At 44.5% G+C, this 25463-nt stretch overlaps 1 pseudogene across 1 annotated transcript in view; it reads left to right on the forward strand.

The window, feature by feature from the left end:
• Positions 1-6650: 6650 nt before the first annotated feature.
• LOC310773366 (SAM and SH3 domain-containing protein 1-like) overlaps positions 6651-25463 on the forward strand; it is a 51014-nt pseudogene continuing 32201 nt past the window's right edge. The window contains exons 1-9 of the transcript in view: positions 6651-6750; positions 7210-7286; positions 16043-16175; positions 20435-20773; positions 20990-21057; positions 22461-22535; positions 22638-22781; positions 23452-23584; positions 23926-24095. The product of the transcript in view is annotated as an SAM and SH3 domain-containing protein 1-like (transcript). The remainder of the gene's footprint in view (positions 6751-7209; positions 7287-16042; positions 16176-20434; positions 20774-20989; positions 21058-22460; positions 22536-22637; positions 22782-23451; positions 23585-23925; positions 24096-25463) is intronic.

The raw sequence follows: 25463 nt of genomic DNA on the forward strand, positions 1-25463 counted from the left end.
GAGAGAGAGAGACCGGCACGGGAGAGAGTGGCACATGCACAAACTTGCGTGGACCCTAGAAATGAGCGCGCAAGGCGCACAAAATGTCAAGGTTCAAGGGTATTGTATTTTATTTGATATAGAGGGACAGTTCATGTACATTCATGAACAAAGTATAGTGTAAAAGTACCCAATTGTAGCCAGAGGCTAGTTTCCATTGGCAGTCCCCCTGCCAGAATTTAAAAAGACAACCTGAGAATAAAAGTGCAACAATTACACAGGTACAGTTTAAGACACACAAATATAAGAGTTAAATACATGGATATAGTGTACACAAATATGTCTCTGGTGGGAGTGTCTCAGATTATTCATTAGTATAATGTGTCTGGGGATGCAACGATTATAGATTTTGATCGTACGGTTCTAGTCTGAGGAAGAAGAAAAATCCAAATTTCACGATTATTATGCATGAATTTATTTCACAACACTATGGATAATTCACAGCAAATCTCACCCATGTTCTTCAGTGTTTACAATACATTCACGCTACTGTTAATAGACTGGTTAACTACGTTTCCCAGACACCCTAGCAGGGGTGGGCAATTACTGATTTACATAAAGCAAGCAAAGGGGCCACGCATTGGACACCATACCTGCCAACACTCCCAATTTCCGCGGGAGTCTCCCTATTTTTAACCCTCTCTCCCGCTGTGATTGGTCATTTACAAATCCAATGGCTGTAGCAGATGAGATGTATAGAGACGCTGACCGATACGTCACCTTACGTCTCCTGTGTCAGGGCCAAAAAGTTGCATTTGAACACAGCACAAACACGACAGCTGACAGGCAGCTAGCACATACGTCCTGCGCCTGCCTGAGACCTCATTCACCAAACATTAAATAGAAAGTAGCGTTTGCCGACCATTTTGCTCACTTAAACGGCTTAGTAATATAGCTACTTCTAATCTGATTCTATGTCTGATAAAAAGTTGCATATGACACTGGCGTATGTCGGCTCTTGTCTGCTCTTTTGCTGAAAGGAAGAGGCGGAGCTGACAAAGAAGGAGAAACTGCTCTAAATGGGTGACATCATGCAGGGGGAGGGTCTTTCCCAAAGGCATGTCGCTGTGAAAATATCCCTGTTTTGGAATGATTAGATGAGATCAAGTTGGAAAATGAGCAGAGCGTTTTTGTGCCCTGCTTCACTACCCCCGACCAGCCAATGAGAGTGATTTCTCTACCCCTGACGAGCCAATCAGAGATTTCTCTCACCAAAGCCGCCGACAAGCTGCCGTCAAAGTACAAACCAGTAGGTGGCAATACTGCAACACTGAAGTCGCTGTTTACTAGTTTCTACTACTACTAGATTTGTACTGTACTGTCTATGCTATTTTCACTGCTGTTATATTCATTAAAGACTGTTGATTTAACAAAAACACCCATAAAACATAACTTGCTTCTTAGCAGACATTCGAAGATTCGGGGAAAACCCCAATAGAATATTTGCATTTGAAAAAATTATGTTGGGTAACAGCCGTACAGCCCAGAATATTTGACTTCACACCAGAAACATGCAAGTTGGAAAACCCTCAATTAAAGGGGGGGGGGGGGGGGGGGCACGTTGTATTAAACTTGAATATTGGGGGGTTGTGTTCTTTATCTCACTCTTTGCTATCTTTGCTTTCGAAAAGACACTGTTATGCTGTACAAGAAGTACCACAAATTGAATGGAATAACAATTGCCACCATTTTCCGTCACTCCATCCGTGCCGGTACCCCATCTAGCCACAGCCCAGGTAAGCCTGCCCCCGCGGTTGCTACATGACACACGTGGTCCTGGGCAGAGTTTGCCCTTGTTTTCTCTCCCTATGGTCACTCCTGGGCTCTGTAGTTTTCAGTACAATAGTTTAGATTATCAAATATTTCTCTGTGACAATCCTCTTACTTTGTGTCTGAGGGTCCAGGTCCAGTACTGAAGTCTTCACCTATGCCTTTAGACCAGTCACTCTTCATAGCCAGACAGCTGGGTACTGGAGACTCTGCTCTCTGCCTGTGGTACTGACCTCTGGAAACAGAAATGTTTTATACATATTCATTCTAGACAGACAACAATGCAGATAACATTGTATATTGTCACTTTTTCTGTCCATCTGGAGTCCCCCCCCCCCCCCCCCCCCCCCCCCCCCCCCCCCCCCCCGCTCATATTTATTTTCCACATATCCTGTCATAGTGGCAACTCAAGGCTTTCTGCCTAGATTGTGCGTTGATTATTCTGATCAAGACCACACTGACTGCACCAAATCAAATCTGGCCTGACACTGGTTCCTCTGATACTGGATGTGATGTTATGAAAGAGGAAACTAAAGCATAAGAGTATGAAGCGCTGGAGCAATTCTATATCTCATGACTTCATACCTCTTCTAAAGAGTCATGATAACAACAAACTCATCTGTTTTCAATTGTTACCTTTGCTCAGTAGAGTGCTGCTGTCCATCTTTGAATGCAGGATGTAGACTGCTCACTCTTCATGGACGCACGGCTGGGTTCAGAGGGGTCTGCTGCCTCCTGCTGGATCCTGATAGAAACAGGATTGACAAAAGGACAGTTTTAGCCTGAAGAGAAAGACGGGCCGGTTGTTCAAAAGGTTTCATCCGGATAAAACTGATCCGCATTTGGAAATCCTATTTTTTGCTATATATATATATAAAGATATATATTCCTGGATAGCAAAAACAAACAAACAGATGAAACCTTTTGAACAACCGGGCCCAAGATCACGTAATCGTGAAACTGTTGCACTATAAGTTATAAATCAGAAAGACTACATACACTTTACATTACATTACATACACTGTTGCCTAAGTGACGTCACTTTCTCTACCGGCAAAGCTGAAGACCGGCGACATGCCACAAGCTTCCACAAGCTATGTAGTTTTTATACGAAACTAACCCCTACGTTTCAGTTTGACGACAAACTTTATTCTCCGTTCCCTGCCATTCATATTTTTTTCAGTGTTGGTACAGGGAGAAAGCAGGGAGTGACGTTTCACTTTGGCTCTCTATAGATAGATTCCTAGGCTCTGCTAATTCCTATCGCCCGCCCTGCTGCTCGACCGCTGTGTGGGCTTACTTGCTCTTATGACATCACTGATGACATCACAATTGCTGTTATGACATCACTGATGATGTCACCATGACTATCACATCCTCAGTGGGACAAAGATTGAAACAAAGAGAACAAACATTGCCCACATGCTCCCTTCATAGTGATGTCATAAGAGCACGGTCTGCGCTGGAGGAGACAACTTCCCAGTGTGCAGTCTGCACATGCATTCATACACTGATTTCACTCACTGAAATCTCTTTTATACGGTTCTATTATAGTTTATAGTTTTATTGGCACTTTTCTACACCTCCACAATCGAGTTCATCCTCACCTTCTCCATCAGCGTCTGGCTGCTGCTGCTGCCTGCAAGGACATCTCCAGAATGCAGCGCATCATCATCCACTGTGCTGAAGAGGAGCCTACACACTGCCAGGATGCTAACGCGCTCTCAGGAAATGATGGCTGACCCCACCCATCCAGAACGTAAACCTTTCAGGGTCCTCCCCCATGGCAGAAGACTGATGTGTGGCAGTACCAGAACCTCTCGTCACAGGGACAGCTTCTACCCAACTGCCATCCGCCTCTTCAATGAGACCTGAAAGCCCCCACAAATCAGGACTTTTGTCACTCACTCCTCCTGAGCACAACCGGCTGGGGTCCCCCCATGGACATTATCCCACTGACACCATCCTATTCCCCCAAACTCTGTCCCCATTATATCACTTAATGCACTTTTACTGGACATTTTACATGGATATTTTATATGGACATCATCCCACTGACACTATCCTAACCCCCCCCCCCTCCTATTATATGTGACTTTAAATTACTTTTAATTTGCACTTTATCATTTCAGATTGTGTTTTGTTTGCTCCATCTTCTGCTATTGATGTGATCACTGCGCTGCATACTTGCACTATCAAAGTCAAATTCCTTGTTGTAATCAGATTACTCACTATGGCTATTAAAATGAATCTTGAATCTTATATACAATACATTAAATCATTGGTATGGGAGAATTATTCATCATGTGATTTTTTTTTTTTTACAATCATCATCAGTGAGTTAGATCATCATCTTACCTCTTAGCTGTGGTCCAGCTGTCATGTTCTCCAGACAGACAGAGTGGTTTAGAGGGAGGGAGCCCCTCCTCTCTCTCCTCAGACTGACTCACACCTTTACATAAACACACCCAACATGCTGTGAGCTGGACTGATTCATTACAACAAGGTTTCCATTACAGGATCAACCACTTCTGCTGTTGTGATCATTCCTGACTGTCAAATGATCAAATATAAACTGAGTGATAGGATGGTAATGAACGTGTGTCAGTGTTGTCCGTTTATATTATGCTCCCCGCTCGCCCACATACATTACAACAAAGGTTCCTACCTGAATATTTCAATATTTAGCTTCTTTGACCTTTCGAGTGCAAATTAATAGTGTGATGAAGGACTTGCCATTCCCTGTTGGGATCTATGAAGATAATCGTATCCTTTAAGTGTTTTCTATCTCAGTTTTATATTGCTTGAGAGTTTTAGTTCTATCCAGTGCTAGTGCCTTTACTGCTAAGTCCCGCCTCCTGCAGATTTCTATTGGGCGAGTGGGAGAATGGTCTAGACGGTCAGACTGTCAATCAATCCTCCGCGCAGTCTTCATTTGCTACGGAGAGCTTCATGCGAGTTTAGTGCTGCTGCGATCTGTTTAGTTGATTATAGCCGGTTGCTGGGCAGTTTGGACAGTGGAGGAGTGGTGGACCAGCGTGTGTGCGTCCATTGAGAGGCAAGTTTCTGTTCTGTTGCATGTTTAGAAGTTGTTTGGTGACGGTGGGATTCGCAGTCCACGTGGAATGTTTGTTAATTGGGGATTAAGAAGCAACGTGGCTGTTGGGCATGTGAGGTGTAGGCCGCGATGGCGCCACTAGGGGAGCCGTTCTGCACATTTATCCACCAGATATTTCAGTATATATATTAATTTGTCATTCTTAATGTTGTTTCCATGATGTTTATTGTACAGTAGTAATGTTAAAGGATGCAATATATTCTATATATTTAGTAATGTTATTTATATGTGGAAATTATGTACTTAATGAATGCTTAACTCATTGAGTGCCAGCCACTTTTGGAGAACGGACGCTCCCAGTGCCAGAGTTTCAGAGCGTTTTCAGTGATTTCTCGAGGCCCACAGAATATTGTGTGATATTACTATGTAAACACCGAACATGCAAAAAGAACAAGGAGACTCTATTGTATCATCAGCAAAAAAAAGTTTATTGATACCATTTTCCGTTCTTTAGTTATCAGCCGGAGAAGATAGGTCAAAAACAGCAAAAACATGCATTTCTATCTAGAAGCTGAGATATTCAGCCTTTTGTGAAATGCAGCATTTCAAGCATATTCACTGACTCTAGCTAATATTTTCTGATGTAGTGACCTGGTGTAGTTCTGCGGAGCCTGCGTGCCCCACCCCCCTCTCCCCCACTCAGCTGCAAACTCCTCCCCACATGCACCCAGTCTATTTTCGGAGCCTCCGTTTTTGCGCCGGGCGGCTCCCGGGCAGCTCACAGCGCGACAAGGAAATGCCAAACGGGACTGCAGGTAAAGGTTTGGCCCTTCGGCGTCGGGTGCTGCCTTTCTGGTGGGTAATCGTGTGGAGAAACTATATGCAGACAGACAGACAGAGGCAGAGGAGCTCAGTTGTGTGCGCGGATTGATTGCTGTTGGCAGGCACCGTCAAGCAGCAGCCAGAGCAATCTACATGGCTCTGGGCTGCAGCATGAGCGGTTTCTCTTTGATCACGGCTTTTTCAGGCTGTATTCCTGACATTTCTGTAATCTGGAGAGCACTGTCGCCACCTAAGGGTTCTGTAAAATAGGTTAGACACATTCAATAGCTCCCATATTGTAAGACGCGATGTAAGAGGCTTAGATCGACATCCCCCCGTCAAAAAACGCAATTGACGACTTTAGTCGTCAATGGCACTCTACGTCACTAAATGAATTGACGACTAAAGTCGTCATTGGCACTCAATGAGTTAATAGGACTAGATGTTACAATCCCTGATGAAATCAGCACAACACTTGAGAGATGTCTTCTTGAGTAGGGTTGGAGATGTTCTCTTTGGTGGGGTTGGAACTGCCGTTGACCACTAGCAGCCACCAGCACAACACATCGTCAGTTGTGTACCGCAGACTCACGGGGTGTTTCGGCTTTTTATCACAATACACCCTCGTCCGAGGCTGCGAGGCTGGCCCACCACAGGCTGATCAGGCCTGGGTCTGTGTTGCATGGTTGCTCCCTGTGGTCATTTTGCAGCACATGCTGTGTCCTTTCGTTTCAGCCACAGCCATTGACTGCTCCTTTCGGCAACAGTGGCAAGTTCTTTAATAACCTTCCGTTGGGCCTGCCCTCTGATCCCTACTTCCTTCAGGAGCCTTGTGCTGGAACTGGCTACAAAGCCTCTGCAGCCCACCTCCACTGGACGCAGCCTCACACTCCAGCCTCGCTCCTCTGCTTCAGCTGCTAAGTTGGCATAGCGCAGGCTTTTCCTTTCGTATGCCTCATCGATGGCATCCTCCCAAGGGACTGTCAGCTCAACGATGAAGACACGCCGGCAGGAGTTGGAACAGAGGACCAGATCTGGTCGCTGCAATTTCAGGTGGGAAAGTAAGCCTCTGGCTTAGGTCCACTCGCATTTCCCAATCCCTGGCTGCATTCAGTGGGCATGAGTCTGGAGGTGTGTGGTTGTTCCGTTGTTTTCCCCCTTCTCGGATGAAGGAGGCTGTTAGCTGTGGGAAAGTAGCCTGAGCATTTGGGGGCATGGCATTGGTGGTTACCCTCTTCTGCTCAAGTTCAGCAGCCAAGCACTTCAGCACCTGGTTGTGGCGCCAGGTGTATCTTCCTTGAGTTAGGCTTGCCTTACAACCCACCAGGATGTGTTTGAGGTTTGCCGGGGCTGCACACTGGAAGCAGGCTGGATCTTCTCCAAACCAGAGATGTAGGTTGGTTGGAGAGGGTAGGATGTCGTATGTGGCTCTTATGATGAAACTTAGCCTGTTAGACTCCATGTTCCATAGCTCGCCCCATGTGATTTTCCTCTTTTCCACGCCATCCCACCTCATCCAGCGACCTTGCTGAGCTTAGGAGACTGCTTTGGCACATCTGGCTGCTTCTTCCTGATGGCGCACCTCCTCCACCACCAGGTGCCGACGTTCAGATGGAGCAGCCTTTTTCCATGTGGGTGGTGTTGTTCCCGACCCAAGGCCCCCTCTGCCGTGCTGTACATGCCCCGCTATGATACATATTGGATTATAGGCTGCAGGTCTGTGTGCATTGTAATTACGCCAAATCCACATATTAATATTCACTATGTCCTTTATTTTCTGTGATTACAGAAGCACACATACACCATCCCTGTTGTGTAATAAACCCAGTGGAAATATCAGCCCGGCCTCCCTGCATTCTTACCGATGCACCACAGTGGTCACACTATTCCTAACCAGCTAGAATAAATACAGTCCTACTAATCCATCGTAACACTTAGTAAGAAACATATCCATGACGCCACTGGACAGGTTGTAAAGTTAAACGTCATCAAAACTATTTACTTCGAGAAGAAATCAAGTTATTTGCAAGGGTCAAATGTGTGTTAAAAAAAAGTGGTAGCTATTGGCCGTTAGGCGGAGTATGAGAGCTAATTCTCGCTGTGGGAAAAGTCGAGTGGTATGGTTATTTGACCTCACTGGGCTACCGTACTTGTATGAGGAGCGTCTTTCACGGCAGCATTCCATCATTCCCTAGGCTCTGATAGGGCTCTGATCATTCCATGCAGCATTCAAGCCCCGGGATTGGCCAGGCGCCCATGCTCACGTGAGCCAATAGAGACGCTGCATGAAAACCTAGTGTGGAAAACCTATGGTCCGTGTTATTACGAAACCCACCGCGGTTCTGGCAAAACCACGCCCTGTGCCCGGCCTGCCTACACAGCAGTCAAGTGGCGTGATTGGCCAGGAGCAAGTCTTTTTTTCTTCTTTTGACGGCTCGGATCTCCCACACCACAAACACTGCACGGCACGCAGCCCAGCGATTTCATGAACCAACTGAGTTGTTCTTGATAGCGGACATTGAAATTAATTATGGTCACATACCTTCCTTAGCAGGGCCGATTTCAGTCGTGGGCAGAGGTGGGCATTGCCCACCCAGACATGAGTCTGCTAGCGAAAGCTCATAGCTTGACGTACATTACATGACATTCATTTACTTCATCCAAAGCGACTTACAACACTCTTGCAGCTGCCGTGCGTTCATGATGTATCGGTTTGTTATACCAAAGCCCCGTGCTGCTTCTGTCTCTAGCGATGCTGCTGCCAGCACATCAGCAGAGGCTCCGGATAACGTTAGAGCTCCTGTACCGTCCAAGCACTGCTCCAACTTTGAATAGGACTACAAGTCTTGTAAATATAATAGTTTTGAAGGCTAAATGGCAAGTATAGTTTGTTGTCTCACTGGATAAGTCTTTAATTTGATTTGAGAAATAAGCTCATCCAATGAAAATAAATGTTATGATTATTTTAAACTGGATGACGGATTTTTATTTATTTTTAGGGTAAGTCAATCTGCTTTCAAAGTTGTTTTCTTTGTCACTTTTCATTTTGAGTTTGAATAAGACTAAAAGTCTTGGAAATATAGGCAATAGTTTTGTAAATAGGTAGTTTGTAGCCTACATAGTTTGCGAATAGTTTTGATAATTATAGTCAGTGTTGGGCAATTACTTTAAATTAGTAACTTAGTTACAGTTACTAGTTACTGCTCTAAAAAGTAACTTAGTTACTTTAAGTTACTCGTTACTTTCCAGGTAACTAGTTACTAGAAAAGTTACTTTTGAGTTACTTTTTTTAAACTCTCAATTCTCTTATTAATGCACACACATTATTTTGGGGTTGCTGTAGCACAAGACAACTGTCAAATTTGATCATTGTACCCATTATCACTATGACGAAAAGTAGTGGAACAAGAAAACACAACATTTAGGCATTGAGACATATTTATTGTTGCCTTCAAAAAGTAGCCAGTACACTTTTGGCAGTGTATAATTAACAACTGTATCAGTAGTAGTCTAGTCTATAATATCCTGGCTGAACAACATAAACACTGTGGTTACCCTTTGTAACAGCGGAGTGACACTCAGCAGCAGAGCCCAGCGCAGTGGGCAGATAGGGACAGAGCAGAGCCCCAAAGTAGCCGCTCGTCGCGGCTGCCTTTAATAGCAGTTCATCTCCAAAAGGCAGCAGACTTGCAGGCGTTTTCTTTTCCCATTTCATGACCAAACAACGCGAAACACACCGTGAACACCCTCCAACGCGAGGGGAATCTGTGAGTGAGAGACGAGTGCTTGCCTGGTGCAGGGCACTAGTGTGGTGACAGACAGCCTGCGAGAGGAGCGAGGAGGAGAGGGCTCCATGCTGCTGACTTGCCGAGCTGCCCGAGCGGTGTGAAGTGAACACCGCTACGTACACAACACAGCTCGTGCAAAATGATCCGTTTCACTATCAGAATTTGGTCCAGTAACATTAGAAAGTAGACCGCCATCAGACTCCAGGCATTTTCCTCTCTACCCTCGCTGCTGTAGGTCCCGCACAGAATAGTTTTACCCTGAAATACTCAGTGATTAAGGGGCTCACGCGCAAATGTCAGTGCAGTTCGACTTAAAAAAAAGTGAAGTAACAAGTAACGAGCCTGTTTAAACCGCAATAATTGTAAGTGCGTTACGTTACTGATGAAGTAATTTGTTACAGTACTCGTTACCACAAAAAGTAACTTAGTTACTGTAACGCGTTACTTAATAACGCGTTAGTCCCAACACTAATTATAGTCTTGTAAACATTGGCCTGTCACCTGAGTGAAAGTTCCTACTTCCTACTTCCTACTGAGATAATGGACTTTGCGTAATGAGGAATATTTGAAGGGATTCATTCGAAAATGAGATGTCTACCATTTAAGAGAAAATAGGATTTCTTTCTTCTTCTTTTTCTTCTTTTGTCTGTGGCCTCACTATTCCTCTCCTCCCCCCCCCCCTTTCTCTCTCTCTCTCTCTCTCTCTCTCACTCTCTCTCTCTCTCTCTCTCTCTCTCTCTCTCTGTGATGGCTTGTGTGATGTGTATGATGTCCCCTTACTTAAGCCTCTTCTAAACATGAAGTCTGAAATGTGATGTGGAAACAGCTTTAGCGAATCAGTAACCAAACTCCATTCAAAAACATGCCGTTTTAACGGAGGATCCATTCCGACCATTCAGGCTAATGAGGGGTGGCATTGTGCCAAGAATGAGCGCTTGCCTTTGTTACATAAAGCCGCCCAGTCAAAATAGTGGTTGCACCGTCGTCAATCACTGTGGGTGATTTATTTTACAAGTGGCATTCAAGTCATATCTGACTAGTTTTCTCCCCACAAAGGTTAGGCTAGGCCTATGTCTTGATATAGGCTGTCAGTCAGTCAGCTCCTCTCATCGACATAACCAAATAGGCTCCTCTCCACAGCTGTGTTAGCTTGGACGCTCACAGTCACACAGCACTGGCTGCGTCAAATGGTTGCCTCACACAATACTTGGCTGCATCCAACTCGAGAAAACTTTTCAGACCCTCCTGGAGACTATCTTTCTCAGAAGAAACTAACGTTAGCGACAAATCTGGAGACTTTTTCTGACATGGGAATGATGGCATTAACATTACCAGCAAGCAGCAGTAAGGCAATGACGATAGCTGGGTAAGTTTTTTATATCGTAAAACATAGGTTATATACCCGCTATGCCTATTTCTGGACTTTTTAACCATAATAACCTCTGAAAAGCGCAATAACAACACAAGAAAGACTACTATTCAAAATCAAATAAAACATTTATTTCACAGCAGCAGATTAAGGCATTAATAGAGCTGAGCTTTGCATAATGTGAAATGCGGGACCTGCCTGGAGCACTCTGAACATATATATCTATATATCTATTTCATATATGTCTATATGAAAAGTCATAGAACAAACAATTGCTGCAAAAATTGACAAAAAAATTAACAAAATAATAGCCAGTCAGTGCCAGGTTCATTAAATTAAAGAAATAAAGTGATCAGATGCGTTATATCCATCTTTCTGCTCATGGCATGCTGTGTGCTTGGGTGCAGCTGATTTATCTCTCTCTCTCTCTCTGTGTGTGTGTGTGTGTGTGTGTGTGTGTGTGTGTGTGTGTGTGTGTGTGTGTGTGTGTGTGTGTGTGTGTGTTTTAATCACATCATGATCACTACAACATGCAGTGAGGTTCAAATTTAATAAATAGCTACATCTCTGACACCTTGTGACAACCAAAGCACAGCAAATAGCGCTTCCCTGCCAATTCTGAAACAACAGAGCTATGTTTATAGGGGGTAACCTACATCAACTTAAACTGATCAAATTTGATGAAGACTGCAGAAACAGCAGCCGAAACATGTCAGGTACAAACATTGCCTAACTGTACTTTATAGATGAACTATTCTATCAACAAAAAAACAAAAACAAAAGTGAGGGGGCAGCAAATTAAACTGAGGGGGCAAAGCCCCTTTCGCCCCCTCGTGGCGCCGGGCCCACGCTAGCATCGATGCTAAGTTAGCAAAGTACAGCGAGAGCACAGCTGAACCACATGGCTAATTATTAATATGGATGTTAACGTCCATTATTAATTATGTGCTTGCGCGATGACATCGTGTATTGGCGATGTCAAAGGGTGGCGATTGACGATCTGACTGAGGTCAAGATCGCACAACTCTAGTAGGCTATCATCTCCCTTGTTGCATTTTTAAACTGGCAGATGGGGGACAAAGAAACGATTCAACTTTTAGTTGTTTACTCATCTAATTTGGCTCTCTTCCAAATAATCCAGCCATGTAACTAACGTCCATTCATGAAAATAATTATGGGACATTAATGGTTTGTAAAGTGCCACCACCCGCCCACTCAGACATAACAGCTACATGATCCGGATCATGAGCTGCCAGTGTTAAACAACAGCTGCTTTTCCAATAATGCGGATCCTATACTAGGCGCTCAGATGGTCATGATCCGCACTCGCGGGAGTGCGCATAAACCGGCTAATTGTTTCTAAACATGCAGGCCAACCGGCTAGGAGCTGGTTATAATCCTGATTCCACTGCATGTTTAGAAGGGGCTTTACAGTATTTGTTTTACTCAGTGGTGTAGTCTAGTTTATTGTAGTTGCTATAGCTACTGTGTTTCAGCTCGGAGTGAGATTTGTATGTGGGGCTTCCTGGGGGTCCCCAGGAGCAACGTGTGGTTTCTGTTGCAGCTTCTACAGCACGGACACAGTACTAATATCATATACTACAGCACGGACACAGTACTAATATCATATACTACAGCACGGACACAGTACTAATATCATATACTACAGCACGGACACAGTACTCAGCATATACTACAGCACGGACACACTACTAATATCATATACTACAGCACGGACACAGTACTAATATCATATACTACAGCACGGACACAGTACTCAGCATATACTACAGCACGGACACAGTACTCATATCATATACTACAGCACGGACACAGTACTCAGCATATACTACAGCGTGGACACACTACTAATATCATATACTACAGCACGAGCACGGACACACTACTCATATCATATACTACAGCACGGACACAGTACTCATATCATATACTACAGCATGGACACAGTACTAATATCATATACTACAGCACGGACACATTACTCATATCATATACTACAGCACGGACACAGTACTAATATCATATACTACAGCACGGACACAGTACTAATATCATATACTACAGCACGGACACAGTACTAATATCATATACTACAGCACGGACACAGTACTAATATCATATACTACAGCACGGACACAGTACTAATATCATATACTACAGCACGGACACACTACTCATATCATATACTACAGCACGGACACAGTACTAATATCATATACTACAGCACGGACACAGTACTAATATCATATACTACAGCACGGACACAGTATTAATATCATATACTACAGCACGGACACAGTACTGATATCATATACTACAGCACGGACACACTACTCATATCATATACTACAGCAAGGACACAGTACTAATATCATATACTACAGCACGGACACAGTACTAATATCATATACTACAGCACGGACACAGTACTAATATCATATACTACAGCACGGACACACTACTCATATCATATACTACAGCACGGACACAGTACTCCTATCATATACTACAGCACGGACACAGTACTAATATCATATACTACAGCACGAGCACGGACACACTACTCATATCATATACTACAGCACGGACACACTACTCATATCATATACTACAGCACGGACACAGTACTCATATCATATACTACAGCACGGACACAGTACTAATATCATATACTACAGCACGGACACAGTACTCATATCATATACTACAGCACGGACACAGTACTAATATCATATACTACAGCACGGACACAGTACTAATATCATATACTACAGCACGGACACAGTACTAATATCATATACTACAGCACGGACACAGTACTAATATCATATACTACAGCACGGACACAGTACTAATATCATATACTACAGCACGGACACACTACTCATATCATATACTACAGCACGGACACAGTACTAATATCATATACTGCAGCATGGACACAGTACTAATATCATATACTACAGCACGGCCACAGTATTAATATCATATACTACAGCACGGACACAGTACTGATATCATATACTACAGCACGGACACACTACTCATATCATATACTACAGCAAGGACACAGTACTAATATCATATACTACAGCACGGACACAGTACTACTATCATATACTACAGCACGGACACAGTACTAATATAATATACTACAGCACGGACACACTACTCATATCATATACTACAGCACGGACACACTACTCATATCATATACTACAGCACGGACACAGTACTCATATCATATACTACAGCACGGACACAGTACTAATATCATATACTACAGCACGGACACAGTACTCATATCATATACTACAGCACGGACACAGTACTAATATCATATACTACAGCACGGACACAGTACTAATATCATATACTACAGCACGGACACAGTACTAATATCATATACTACAGCACGGACACAGTACTAATATCATATACTACAGCACGGACACACTACTCATATCATATACTACAGCACGGACACAGTACTAATATCATATACTACAGCACGGACACAGTACTAATATCATATACTACAGCACGGACACAGTATTAATATCATATACTACAGCACGGACACAGTACTGATATCATATACTACAGCACGGACACACTACTCATATCATATACTACAGCACGGACACACTACTCATATCATATACTACAGCAATGACACAGTACTAATATCATATACTACAGCACGGACACAGTACTAATATCATATACTACAGCACGGACACAGTACTAATATCATATACTACAGCACGGACACAGTACTAATATCATATACTACAGCACGGACACAGTACTAATATCATATACTACAGCACGGACACAGTACTAATATCATATACTACAGCACGGACACAGTACTAATATCATATACTACAGCACGGACACAGTACTAATATCATATACTACAGCACGGACACAGTACTAATATCATATACTACAGCACGGACACAGTACTAATATCATATACTACAGCACGGACACAGTACTAATATCATATACTACAGCACGGACACAGTACTAATATCATATACTACAGCACGGACACAGTACTAATATCATATACTACAGCACGGACACAGTACTGATATCATATACTACAGCACGGACACAGTACTAATATCATATACTACAGCACGGACATGCTGAGTACTGTGTCCGTGCTGTAGTATATGATATTAGTACTGTGTCCGTGCTGTAGTATATGATATTAGTACTGTGTCCGTGCTGTAGTATATGATATTAGTACTGTGTCCGTGCTGTAGAAGCTGCAACAGAAACCACACGTTGCTCCTGGGGACCCCCTCATATAGCCGGCTTGGTCAGACGTTCCTACAGACACAATTGGCCGTGTCTGCGGGTGGGAAGCCGGTGGTCGCTGCACTAGTGCCTCCTCTGGTCGGTCGGGGTGCCTGTTCAGGGGAGGGAATAGTATGATCCTCCCACATGCTACGTCCTGCCGGTGAAACTCCTCACTGTCAGGTGAAAAGAAGCGGCTGGCGACTGCACATGTATCGGAGGAGGCATGTGCTAGTATACGACTCTGCCCAGATCGGCATCGGATTTGGATTATAAGGGTTTACAACTGCTTGGTTGTGAATATTGCTGTAGACTTCAATCATATTGTATTCCGACTGAATGATAAATACGATTTCAGACGGAAGCCCGTCTTTATTGTCACACGAACACTACAACACATGCATGCGGCCACAACACAAACTCATGCTGACGGTGGCCGGTGAAATATGTCCTCTGCATTTGACCCATCCAGGCTTGTCCTTTCCTCCAGGGGGCAGGCCAGGAGCAGTGGTTGCTTTTTCTTTCCAGCGCCCAGGGACCAACTTCAGATGTTGTCGTCACTGGTCGGATGACGATCTTCTGCATGTTTTTAGTGGGGGGTTATGTACGGAGGAACCCCCTGGGGGGTACGGGGAGAACATGCAAACTCCACACAGAAAGGCCCTTTCGACGAGATAGCCCACCTGGGCAGTAGGCACTGAAGATATGGGGGGGAACACAACTCCAGCGCCCACAGTGTCCCAGGCGAGAATCAAACTCAGGACCTTCTAGCTGTGAGGTGACAGCGCTTACCACTGCACCACCGTACCCCGTAAATAACTGTGTGATGAAATGAGCTGTGTCCTCCCTCTCTCTTCTCAGACTTGTGAGCTGTCAGACAACGAGCAGGAGGAACCCGTGACCTTCAGGAGACTCCACAAACTGGTCAGCCCCACCCGCAAAGTGAAGAAGAAGCTGATCAGAATCGATGAGTCCAAGAAGCCCGGATTAGAGGGTACGGAAAAAAAAACACACATAAAAGACACAAATTGTCTCATGAAGTCCAAATGTTTTTGCCATTTGACTTTCTAGTTGTGTTGTAGCATTTTCTGCATCATCCACCTCGTTCCTGGCCTTCCTGCTCTATTTAACTCATTCTCTGCCAAGGACGTACCCGGACGTACTTTTAACAATGGCGTTCTGTGCCAAGGACGTACCCGGACGTACTTTCATGTTTTAGTTGTTTACATTAGATCAGACCCTTTCCCAGCCTGTGACATTGTTTCAAGTCAAACTGATAAAAGGAACCCGCTAAATCACGTTTAGTATTTATAGTATAGTCACCCATTTAGCAGTAATCTATTTAGCAGTAGCAGATGAAGAGAGGCGGTGGCCGGCGTGGCCGCAGCCGCAGCGCTGTTGGGCGTCCTCAACACTTTGATTCCCTGCCTGGGCCCAGTTCCAGCACGCACGCCGGTCCACGCCAGCGGACAATCGAAGAGACCATGGGGCTGCTGACCCTGCACAGGGTCCAGATGGAGCCTGTGGTCGAAACAGAGTCCGACCCAGAGTTCTCGGATGGCGACGATGGCGAAGAAGACGCGGGCGTTTCTTTTGTTGTTGCTCCACGACGGAGCGCCAGGGCGACGAAGGCTCCCCTTCACAGCGTTCTGATCCGTCTGACACAGATGAATCGGAGGAGGAATGGGTGCCACTTCGAGAGAGCGATGACGATGGTAAGAAGTAGCCTATTTTTTGTATCGCGTTTGAGATGAAATGATCACACACAGCCGTCTGTGTAAACTTAGCGACTCGACTAGCTCTGTGTTGTGCAACGTTGTGCAGAAGGTATGTACTGTTTTATTGTGATCGATACGTTAGTGACGATCATGTGCGGCCATTTGGGTGCCTGCAGCTGCCTGTGTGATTCCTGTGTGTGTGTGTGTGAGAGAGAGAGAGAGAGAGAGAGAGAGAGAGAGAGAGAGAGAGAGAGAGAGAGAGAGAGAGAGAGAGAGAGAGAGAGAGAGAATAAGGGTTCATTTGGTTCCATTTGTTTATGCTTTTATCAAGCTAAGCTAAAAATCCACATGGCAACTGTAAAAGTAAATTATTTATTTGATTTTGTGCACATATTTATCATACTTGGATATTTTGCGTTTTCAGACTCTGAGTCGATGGAGTCCAGTCCTAGTCCCAGTCCTGTGGGTAAGGACAAAAAGTTTCTCATCACACTTACCACATACAAAAAAATATGTTATTGTATTGTAAATACATGTATTGTAATATATGTATTTTTTATGATATGTATTTTATGGTAATTATGTATTTCTATTCTATAATTTACAGGTCACCCACATGGAAAGGGACGTGGCTCCCCCTATTTCGGAAAGACCATGTCTCGAAATAGGTTCCAACTTATTCTGAGGTTCTTCCATTTTACTGACAATACTGTAGCAAACCCAGGTGACAGATTGTTCAAGGTCTGTCCAGTCTTGGACTATCTGGTAAATAAGTTCCAGGAAGTAAAAGTCAGTAAAAACTTTTTTTTATTATTATTTTTTTTTTTTTTTGGGAAAACAAATACTGTATATGTCTGATGTGTCACTGATTCAAAAAATAAAAGGCTCAAAAGAGAGTTCTGCTTGAAACGGTGTCCTTCACTAAAAACCTCTTTTTCTCCTATTTCTCTTCCAAGGAGGGCATTTTTAGTGAAAACAAGCTAACTTCCACTGCTTGTAACTAAACAAGGAAACATGGTAGAGTTTCAGTTTTTTACAAGGGGTAAGAAGAGAGTCTCTGCTTTATTGTGAGATATGTTGTGTAATTTTATTCCTAGCATAGAATATTCTGTGGGTCCTGGAAGATCAGGAAATATGCTCAAAATCCTGGCACTGGGAGCACACAGACCGAAATGACCCTGGCAGAGAATGGGTTAATGTCATGTTATGCTACTTTATGAAAAAAACATTCGAATTGCATCAGTTTTTACGTATGTGGATATTTCGCAGTAGATTCCTCGTGTCACCTCAGGCTTGGTCGGACGTTCATACAGGCATAATTGGCCGTGTCTGTGGGTGGGAAGCCGGAATGGTGGAAGGGTGTGTCTCGGTCGCTGCACTAGTGTGTGTGTGTGTGTGTGTGTGTGTGTGTGTGTGTGTGTGTGTCCGTCGGGGCCGCCTGTTTGGGGGGAGGGGAACTGGGGGGGAAGGTGAAAAGAAGCAGATGGTGACTGCACATGTATCGGAGGAATCATGTGCTACTCTACAATTCTCCCCAGCTCGGCAGAGGGGGCGGAGCAATGACCGGGACTCCCTAGCAGGGAATTGGCCAAGTACAATTTGAGAGAAAAGAAGGGGGCGGAGTCAAAATATCAGTGATTGTGCTGATCTAAGGCTACATCTTCATTACCGCGTATGTAAGAATGCCACAGTTAAAGCCTTCCCAGTCTACACTACAGCAGGCTCTGAGCAGTCTAGTGACGTCACGGTACCAATAATTCAGTAGTCGGTACCGGTACTAGTGAATTTCCACGGTACTCGGTACCAATTTCGGTATACCACGGTAAAAAAAACAGACTGATATTTCTTCAACATATTCTCTTTTATTAAAGTATGCAACCATTTCCAATGAACAAATGGCATGTAGCCTTCAACTTTAAAACAAAACAATGTGCTTCTGCTTACTTCTTACATTCAACTCTGTATGGCAGTGAGTGCAGACAGTGCAACACCAGTGGCATGTAGCCCTCAAGTATTTAAAACAAAAACAATATTGTGCTTCTGCTTACTTAGCCTACATTCAACTTTTTATGGCAAGGGTAACACATCCAATCTCGCCAAGAACCTGAAAGACAGGCACCCAGACCTGTTCAAAGAATTCAAGGTGGGTTAATTCTTTCAAACGGCGTAAAATAACACGTTTAACAACATATCAAACGGACCTTATCCTGTCACATTAGTTTTTGAGATAGCTGGCAATGCAATGTGTAACCAAAAAAACGTTTGGCTAACGTTAACGTGTTTTGTACCAAAGTACCGAAAACCGTGACAACACTAGTCTACACTACAGCAGGCTCTGAGCAGTCTACACTACAGCAGGCTCTGAGCAGTCTGCACTACAGCAGGCTCTGAGCAGTCTGCACTACAGCAGGCTTTGAGCAGTCTACACTACAGCAGGCTCTGAGCAGTCTGCACTACAGCAGGCTCTGAGCAGTCTACACTACAGCAGGCTCTGAGCAGTCTACACTACAGCAGGCTCTGAGCAGTATGCACTACAGCAGGCTCTGAGCAGTCTGCACTACAGCAGGCTCTGAGCATTCTACACTATAGCAGGCTCTGAGCAGTCTGCAGTACAGCAGGCTCTGAGCAGTCTACACTACAGCAGGCTCTGAGCAGTCTGCACTACAGCAGGCTCTGAGCAGTCTGCACTACAGCAGGCTCTGAGCAGTCTACACTACAGCAGGCTCTGAGCAGTCTGCACTACAGCAGGCTCTGAGCAGTCTGCACTACAGCAGGCTCTGAGCAGTCTGCACTACAGCAGGCTCCGAGGCTCTGAGCAATCTCCGTCCATATTATGCGAGACGCCCGCTACACGTGACGCTTCACATACACTGGGCATGCCTCAATGTGTAGTACTCGAGTCCACAATGAGAGGGCAGCAACTACGCCTACGGTCAAGGCAAAGAAGAAGAAGAAGAAGGCGACGTAATTTAGCAAACTATCAGAAAACAGCGTTACCTTTATGATCTTTTAATAATGTTAGTAGACACACGTAACTGTATAGATCCCCGTTATGAGGTCAGTTTATCAAAATAACGCCTATTTCGAAATGGGATTTTTGAGGACAGGGGGTTAATTGGTTTCCGTGTGTGCTTTCACCATTTTTGTAGTCTTTAAAAATATTGGTTACCAGCCTTCAGGAAGCCATACTGGTCAAACCCTATTTACAGACTGGCTGATACTAGAAACAGCATTAAGCGCCATGGGACAAGGACAACTGAAATTAATTCCAATTAAATTGTTTTCAGTAGATTATAAGGTCCATAAAGCAGGGTGGCCCACCGCAGCTGTTCAGTGTTAGTGGAAACTCAGCAGAGTATTACCTTTACATGAAGAATTAATACAACAACAAAACATAATTGAACAATTAAATTAATTCATCAAATGTGCAAAGTAAAAAACAAATGATCGCAGGTTTTACAGACCTAGTCTAACCCTATTTGTAAGGAAATCTAACATGAGAGGCTTGTGTTACATTTTCCTCTTTCTCCCCTAGAGGGCGTGAGTCTAGACGGGCCTCCCTCTGCGGACGCCAGCCCCTTCCTGTACTCGGGTGTGCAGAAGAAGCCATGCGCGGTGTGTCCGGTGGACTCGCTGGCCTCGGCTCTGCGGGAGCAGCTGACCTACGACAGGGACTCGGACAGCCTGACCACCTCGCCCTCCTCCAGCAGCCTGGACACCTGCAGCAGCCAGAAGATCTTCAGGGCCTTCAGCAAGGCCAGCTGCAGCCCCGCCCACCTGCGGGAGAGAGGCCTGGAGGGAGAGGCGCGGGAGGCGGGCGTAGGCAGCGCCTCTTCCCTGTCTGAGACGGAGGGCTGCAATGAAGAGGAGCCCAGCATCACCCGCTCAGACATCGCCCGCTCAGACATCGCCCGCTCAGTGACCGAAGGAGAGCTACAAAATACAGTCTGAGACGGAGGGCTGCAATGAAGAGGAGCCCAGCAGACATCGCCCGCTCAGTGACCGAAGGAGAGCTACAAAATACAGTCTGAGACGGAGGGCTGCAATGAAGAGGAGCCCAGCATCACCCGCTCAGACATCGCCCGCTCAGACATCGCCCGCTCAGTGACCGAAGGAGAGCTGCGGCGCCGGGCGCTCAACCCGCTCAGCCACCATGGGGTGAGTACAGAGAAGACTTTGTTGGATGCTTGTTTCTGAGCTACATCCAGGGTGGGAATTTCCTCATTTTAGGGCCAAGGCCATTTTGCCTTCGGCATCGAGGCAGAAGGCCACATGCCAGAGCACAAAGCTCATTGCTGCGTCTCTATTGAAATCGTGAAGAATGATTTTTCTGAAATGCGCGTTAAAGCTACGAGCATGATTTTCGATTGTTATTAAACAGTCTAAATTTAATATCGATGCCTCACATCTTACCTCTAATAGTAGACGAGACCAACGCCGAGTAGTCTTACTTGAACGCCGAGTGAATCGGCCAGTGTTGTCTTGATGATTATAGTCTGTGTGCGGGCCGGGGCTGATCAGGAAGTGAAATGAAACGTTTTGCGGCAGCCACTTCGCCCATAACCACAAAATTACAAAATTACTTTCAAACAAACTGTTAGAATATAACGAGAGATGTTCGCGAGAGCAGAAAGTAGCGAGGAAAGCTGTTTTGGGTCTGTTGCTACGGCCGTAAACCGTTTCGCTCTGCCTAGCAACGGTTTACAGCTGCCATAAACCGTTTCGCTCTGCCTAGCAACAGACCCAAAACAAGAAGAACGGCTTTCGTTATATTCGTTATATTCTAACAGTTTCGCACACAGACTCTGTCTATAATCATCAGCACTCGCTGATTCACTCGGCGTTGGTCTCATATACTTTTAGAGGTAAGATGTTTTCAATATTAAATTTAGACTGTTTAATAACAATCGATCTTGCTCGTAGCTGCTTTAAAATGAGACAATGACACATCCTTTGCATAGGGCAGACTACATTAAACTGAGAGCACTGATGATTTTAAAGCAACTGACAGTAGCAGGGCACAGCTGCCAAGGGTGGCCTTATATCTCAGGGCATCACAGCCAGTGGGAGGGACAGCGGCAGCCATGGCCTCCGTGAAATTCCCACCCGGGCTACATCACAGCTGTACATCAAAAGACAGCCTCTAATATCTCTTTTAAGCATGAAATGTGGCAATTACAACCTCCGTCCTCAGGACATGCTGCAATGTTCTGTTCCAAAAGTCCGAACTGAACTAGGGAAGAAAGCTTGTAGGTTTTGTCCACCCACTGCATGGAACAATCTACAGTCTGAACTTAAACTTCATAGCTTAGTAACCCTGAATGCTTTTAAAGCTATGGTGAAGTCTATCTGTGTGCAAATGTTTATTCTGATCATTTTAATGTTATTCAAATGTACGTGTTTATGTGTTTTATGTTGAAACTTTGTGTTGCTGCTGTTCTTGGCTAGGTCTCCTTTGTAAAATAGATCTTTGATCTCAATGGGACAAGCTTGGTTAAATAAAGGCTAAATTAAATAAAATCACACTTTTTCTAAATGCCCTGATTTGATCTTTTTCACAGAGAACCTGCAGCTTCGGAGGATTTGATCTGACCAACCGCTCACTGCGCTCAGGCAACTGTGACTGTGATATCACTGTACGTAGTCATTCTTGTTACTGAATTTCTGTCGACTGAATCAAATCAAAATAAATGAGAACGTTTTTGTTGGCATGTTTGCCGCTTTTGTTCATAAATTAGAAGAAAGATGGAGACTGCGGCATGAGAGAGGCTGTTAAGTCTCCCCCAACATCTCGCATTTCTCTGGGCAAAAAGGTCAAGTCTGTGAGAGACACCATGAGGAAACGCATCTCCAAGAGATACCACAGCTCGCTGTCTGAACAGGTGTGTTTACAAATCGCACTGTGTATTCACTACATACCGAGTCTTCTGTCACTCACTTCTGTTTCTATTTATTGAACGCAGTGCTCAGACATGAAAAACAGCAATAACAATGAATGTATTAATACTGTCATAAACATTAGCCAATCTGTGCTACTGTTATAGAGAGCCAAAGCGAACGTCACTTCCTGCTTCAGCACTGTACCAGAGATTTTCATCCACCATTTATTTTCTCATAGACATTTCATAAAATGCTTATAAAAATAGTTGTACTTGTTCAAACCAAACGGTTCAGATATATTTAGAAACAGGAGAGACCGCATAACATTTAACTCGGACCAAAACGTTTAAAAACATTGCGGAATTAAAGAAAAAACAATTTCCTTGAGTGAAATGTTCTATGGTCTCTCCCAATTCTAAATATAGCTGAACCGTTTGGTTTGACCAAATACAACTATTTTTATAAGCATTTTACGAAATGTCTATGGGAAAATAAATGGCGGATGAAAATCTCTGGTACAGTGCTGAAGCAGGAAGCGACGTTCACTTTGGCTCTATAATTAACATTAGCCAATCTGTATCACTGTTAGAAACATGAGCCAATCTGCGCTACTGTTGTAAACTGTGTGCAACGTGAAGGTGGTAAGCATCTTCTCCCCCCTCTGTCTCCTAGTCGAGTCCAGACCGCATCTCCAGCTGCCCTCACTCACCTCACACAGACTCCAACTCTTTGGAAAAAAACAAACTGAAGCCAGGAGGCTCTGTGGAGAGTCTGAGGAGCTCCCTGAGTGGACAAAGCTCCATGAGTAAGTGTGTGTGTGTGTGTGTGTGTGTGTGTGTGTGTGTGTGTGTGTGTGTGTGTGTGTGTGTGTGTGTGTGTGTGTGTTGCAAGAAACTGATGGTGTTTTGTTTCAACCTGGCCTTGAAGCACTGACTGGGTGGGGTTTAACACCAGATTGACATTCCAATCACAGAAAAGTATTAACATCAACATTGAGATAGTCTAAACTTTATGCTCTGTCTGTGTGGCAAGCCACGACCATCTGGCAGATTAAAAGAAATCGTGACAAATATTTTGCGAATACGAATTGACCCATGGTGTCTCGAGGCCTTGAAGCAGCGCATTCTTCTTCTGTGGTTTGTGCAGGCGGTCAGACGGTGGGGACCACCGACTCCTCCAACAGCAACAGAGAGAGCGTGAAGTCAGAGGACGGGGAGGAGGACGAGCTGCCGTACCGCGGACCGTTCTGCGGACGCGCTCTGGTTCACACCGACTTCACTCCCAGTCCCTACGACACCGACTCCCTCAAACTGAAGGTATGGCCAATGGAACACATGATGCACACGTCACATGACTCCCCCAAACTGAAGGTATGGCCAATGGAATACATGATGCACACGTCACATGACTCCCTCAAACTGAAAGTATGGCCAATGAAACACACGATGCACACGTCACATGACTCCCCCAAACTGAAAGTATGGCCAATGAAACACACGATGCACACGTCACATGACTCCCTCAAACTGAAAGTATGGCCAATGAAACACACGATGCACACGTCACATGACTCCCCCAAACTGAAAGTATGGCCAATGAAACACACGATGCACACGTCACATGACTCCCCCAAACTGAAGGTATGACCAATGAAACACACGATGCACACGTCACATGACTCCCTCAAACTGAAAGTATGGCCAATGAAACACACGATGCACACGTCACATGACTCCCTCAAACTGAAGGTATGGCCAATGAAACACACGATGCACACGTCACATGACTCCCCCAAACTGAAAGTATGGCCAATGAAACACACGATGCACACGTCACATGACTCCCTCAAACTGAAAGTATGGCCAATGAAACACACGATGCACACGTCACATGACTCCCTCAAACTGAAGGTATGGCCAATGAAATGCGATGCACACATCACGGGACTCCCTCAAACTGAAGGTATGGCCAATGAATCGCGATGCACACGTCACATGATCTTCTGGGGTTACATTAAGGGAGGGATGGGGAGCCAGCAGGAGCTCCAGAACACACAATCTGGGCTCCTGGCTGTGCCAAAGCCAGGATGAATTTAGTGTAAAATTATAACTTTTTAAAATCAGATGTTATTTATTTGCACAAAATACAGTATAAGTGTTGATTGATTGATTGATTGATTGATTGTTTCTTTTTACTTCTGTGTTTGTGTGTTTGGTATCTGTACATACAATTTAAAAAAGGAAGCAGAGCATTGTGCAGGACAGGATAGAGGCCAGAATCTCAGTAAAAAATGTTACTTTAACCCCTGGGCCTTTAATTAAACTAATAATCTGTGACATTTTTATGTAAAACCATTTCCATTTTGACACTCTATTGCTAATTGATAAAACACAATAGTGATCCAACCTATAGCCGGTTCACAAAAGCTTTTCCATTGGCTGCTTTAAACATCCAGTGTCTGTTAGCATGAGCAGTGATAGCCACCAAAAGAGCGCCACCTACTGAAACTCAAAAGAAAATACAAGGAAAAAGACGTGAAAGTTCCTCCCTCACTGTTTGATTGACAGGTGATCTGTGCCGTAACACCACAGCAATGAGTATTTAGCACCACATGTTGCTATAATGTCATTTATTACTGCTTTAAGTTCATTTTACACTGATTTTATATTATTCTGTATTCACAG

The sequence above is a fragment of the Poromitra crassiceps genome (assembly GCF_964638095.1).
Source record: "Poromitra crassiceps genome assembly, chromosome: 3".
NCBI classification, from domain to species: Eukaryota; Metazoa; Chordata; class Actinopteri; order Beryciformes; family Melamphaidae; genus Poromitra; species Poromitra crassiceps.